The following is a 4818-nucleotide window of genomic DNA, read 5'->3' as shown; positions in this document are numbered from 1 at the left end:
GATATTGGGTGCTCAACTCCTATTCTGAATGATGACTACTGGGAAAGTCATCACCCCAATTCACCACTATTCACTCCTCTGCAACAGATTCCTCAGTCCCCTGCTCAAACTGAAGAAATTCACACGGGCTCTGAAGAACCTGAAGCTTCTTTTCTCACCATACCTGAAGCAATTCCAGTCACTAGTGCTGATGTAAATGTTGCTGAAGAAATGGAGACCCAGGCTGCTACTAAAGACATTGGAACTGAAATTCCTCAGCCCGCGGCTCCAGAGAATGTGATTCAAGAGGCTGTGAAGACTACGACTGACAATCCTTAGCCCAAGCCAAAGAATCCCCTCTCCAAGAAACAGAAGTTCAAAGCTGATGATTTCTTCAATGATCACATTTTCTTCATGGAATACAATCCCTATGATTCTGCTCGTCTTTGACTGAAGCGCTTCTGGACAGCGAGTCAAATGAATTACTATTCTTCACTGCTGTTTGATAAAGACAAGATCTTTGACCATGAGCACATTCCTCATGTGGATATGGAGTTGCTGCCCTGCTTCACCCCAGTCCTCAGTGTTATTCATGACGCTGGGTTGCTCAACTTGTGCATCGACATCTGCGACTAGAATGAAGAACTCATTCTTCAGTTTTATGCTATGTTGCACATCACAGGCAACGCTGAAGATGTGAATTCATGGGTGTTGTACTGGATGACTAAAAACACTCACTACAAAGCACCGGCCTCTGAATTACTTCATGCCATCCCAGTCAGTCCACCCGTTGAAGGTGCAAGGCTCATCTACCATGACACCGAACTATCTGATCATTTCATGCAAGTGCTGATGAAGCCTTTGAAGCCTGGCCAAGCTCCAAGAACCAAATTCCTCATCAAGGAATTGCTCTATGTGCCAAGGACAGTTTACAGGATATTGACCAACACCCTCAGTCCAATCAAGGGCCACAACTCTGATGAAGAAGAGGTTGTTGGCATCATGAAGGGTCTGCTTTTTAACATCATACATGGTGTTCCTATCAACTACCATGATTTCTTCATGAGGACTTTGGACAATGTCGCTCTTTCACCGTTTGAATTGAAGCCTTATGCTCCCTGGATCATGAGATTAATCAGATAAAGAACTTCAATCAACTACAAGGCTGACACTCTCAATCATGGAAGCTACTTGCCCCCAATTGAAGTCCTCAAACGGACTATTTCCTCAGCTGATGAGAAGGGCAAGGCTGCTGTTATTGATGAAGGCACACGTCCATTGGATGGACAGTTTCGCAAAGCAGCATCCTACTCCACCAATGATGACTCTGCCACTCATGACACTTCTGCAAATGCTTCAAAGCAAAATCCTCAAGCCACTTCTCCAAGGGTGATGAATAATCATGAGCTTCTCCTTAGTCTTCATCAAAAGGTCGATCGCCACCACAAATGGGTCAAGCGACAGTTTGGTTCAATTCTTCAGAATATGACAATCACGCATAACTCTGTGAAGAAGAACCATTACTATCTGCATGAAGTTTTTGATCACACCTAGGCTGTATTGCCTCACCTCTATGGTGAAGAAGATCTCAAGTAGATGGGCTTCAAACAGGACTTTGGCTGGTCTCAGCCACCTTTGAAGAAATTTAAGAAGGTCAAAGTTCCTCGTTTGGTGGCCAGCTCATATTCTTCATCACGCGAGACTGATGAAAATGAAGACTTGGATGACACTGCGGCAAACCCTACATCAACAACCGACCCTAACAACGCTGGCGCTCCTCCATCAACTTCATGATGATATTTTTCAGAGGCGTTAGTCCTCCTTTTTCATCCCTTTTGGTCATTCGATGACAAAGGGGGAGAAATTTGAGTTAGTCTTCAAGAGGGTCTCTATATATGGGCATGTTTTTGCTAAGTTACAACTCTCGTTCTTCTGAAGCATTTGTTGGATCGAGTTGTAAACTTAACTCCGATGGTGGTTTGATACTTTTGCTATGTTCTTCTACATGCTATTTCCTCATATATGTTAATGCACGCATGTTGAATTACATCAGTCACCATATTTCATCATGCATTTCAAATTCTTCATATCGTATGTTAAATGCGTGTATGAATTACAAGATATAGGGGGAGATCTCCATGATTCTACTCTACAATGTGCATTGCTTCTCAAAAGCAAATTCCTCACATATGCACATCTTCAGGGGGAGTTCTTCTATATCTTGCAATCAAATTCCTTAGTATCAGTATTTACACTTCATATGTTTATCCCCGTTGAAAACTTAACCTATATTGTCATCATTCACCAAAAAGGGGGAGGTTGTAAGTGCATCTAGTGCCCCTCAGTGATTTTGGTGTATTAAAGACTTATAGGTTAAGGGACTAATGTGTTTGTGAGTGTACATAGGTCTATAAGTCTATGAGGAGTTTGATATTTACAGAGAAAGTCGACCCCTAAAAAATGAATGTCTTCAACTGAAGACTTTGGCTTTCTGAAGACTTTGAAAGTGAAGAAATTAGTGTGACCATGAAGACTTAATATTCATGCGAGGAATATGAAGCGTGAAGACTTTTGTTTTCTTAGTTTCATTTTCTCTTTCTTGAGTCATACGAAACACCGTACTGTTAAAGGGGGTCAAGGTAAAACTAAGGAAAAGTTTCCAAGTGATGCTCAACTCAAAATCCTACACCTACCCAATCCTTTCGAGTGAAGCCATTGAAAATCTCATACAGTTCAGTCAATTTCTTCAGTGACAGAGACGAAGATCTTCTGGCCTCTGAGGAATTTCTCTGACTGAGGTGTTAGGAATTCGGCAGTGCGGATTGCCTACAAGTGAGGAACATGATAGCCCTGAGGAGTTTGATAGTCAAATTTCCGATCGTTGCTGTGCTATGCGCCAGTTGTCCCAAAATATGTTCCCACCTAACGGTCATATCATTGAAGGGCATTTATGTCTTATCATGTCGGGCTGCTCCCTAGGCTATAAATAGCCGCCCCCTACAACCACTAGTTGGTTGGCTGCTCCGAGAGAAACCGAAACTTGTCATTGAGAGCATCCCATCCTCCGTGGACTTTGAGCGAAAATCATCAAGTGAGGAAAACCCAAATCCAAACACCTACAAACCCAAAGTGATTGTGCATCACTGAAGAGATTGTTCTTGTGTGGAACCGATGCTTGTTACCTTTGAAGACTGTGCATCTTCCAGACGGTTAGGCGTCACGGTCTAGAGCATCCAAGTGGAAATTGTGGATCATCGAGTGACCGAGTTTGTGAAGGTTTGGAAGTCACCTGAAGACTTACCACGAGTGATTGGGCGAGGTCGATGTGACCTTAGCTCAAGGAGAATACGGTGAGGACTGTGTGTCCTCAGGTTTGAATACCTAGCCACTCCAACCAGACGTACGACTGTCATAGCAGTTGGAACTGATCTACCAAATCACTGTCTTCACCGAGCTAATGGTTCCATTTCCTCAACCCTTTCATTTCCTCATTACTATGTTGTTGTTCTTGATCATTTCTATTTGAAGACTTTGACTGAAGACTTTCTCAATTTCCTCAATCCTATTTCTTTAGTCAGTTTGTCTTCAGCCTGCTTATCTTGTGTTTACGCTACTTGTACTCTGCGTTTGTTTTCATTTCATCATGATGACTTTGCTACTGCTCTGTTATGCTTACTTTTGAATACTTATTCCGCTGCTAGTTGTTCGTGACTTAGGAATTTCCTCACCCTGGAATTCCTCAGTGACGAATTTGTCAAAACCGCCTATTCACCCCCTCTAGTCGATATAACGCACTTTCACATCTGGGCGTCGTGCCTCTGCCGGAAAGATTGAGAAACTTGGTTTTTTAATTCCTGTAAATCCAAAACACGCCTGAAAATCATGAAACTTGGCATGGTGTCATGACATGGCACCAACATGCTGTGGCCATTTTTCTGTCTGATTTGTGAAGGTGCACACATTAACAATCAACAAAGTCATTTTGGAACAAGTGTTGTCACGTTACAAATCGGAAACACAAGTATTATTGAAACCGTGGGAGTTCTACTTACCATTTACGTGCCGCCACACGTCCCCTTTTTTTATTGGCTAGGAGGTGTCATGCGGGGTAGCTATTTGAGTACGGGAGGCGTGCGATCAGACCCCTGCGCGTGCTCATCGGGAGGAGAGCCCTTTGACCGCTACCCGCCGTGCACCTCCCTCCCAACGTCTCCATTAATGGCACCCGAGGCCTTATTCTATGGCGTGGCTATATGTCTCACTGGACTGATATTTAAGAGACAAAAATGAAAATCTGAAAAGAAAGTTTTGCACGGATCTTGATGTAAGATCCGACGGACCTATATAGCATCGACTGTGACTTATAGGAAGCATGATGAATATAAGGACGATGACAGTGGATAATAATTGTCTTACATATTTAGGAACATAATTAAAAAAAGCCACATGCGGCAACGCCCGAAATACACAAGGGCAAAAGAAGAAGGAAGACAACGATCTGGCTCGCTGATCTCTATTTTCTTGATGCGTTGCTGCAGGCCATGGGAACTAGTCTCTGCGGCGAGCGGCGATGAGCTCTTTCTTGTCCTCAAGATGCTGCTTGAGAGCATCCATGGATTCCTCCACCAGCCTTCTGCGCTCGATGCGCAACATGGCATTCTCGTCCATAGGTTTCTCGACAATGACGCCGGTCCTCTTCAACAAGGCAGTGGTCTCCTCCTGCTGCTCCGCACTCCCGATGATCTTCGCCCTCAGCTGGTCGCGCTCGGCCCGGAGCTTCGCATTGCTCTCAGTTAGTTGCCGGATGATGCCGGTAGCCTGTTCAAACGAGGCTTTCAT

This window comes from Triticum aestivum, chromosome 3D (genome assembly GCF_018294505.1).
Source record: "Triticum aestivum cultivar Chinese Spring chromosome 3D, IWGSC CS RefSeq v2.1, whole genome shotgun sequence".
Classification (NCBI taxonomy): Eukaryota; Viridiplantae; Streptophyta; class Magnoliopsida; order Poales; family Poaceae; genus Triticum; species Triticum aestivum.
This window is presented reverse-complemented; position numbering follows the sequence as displayed.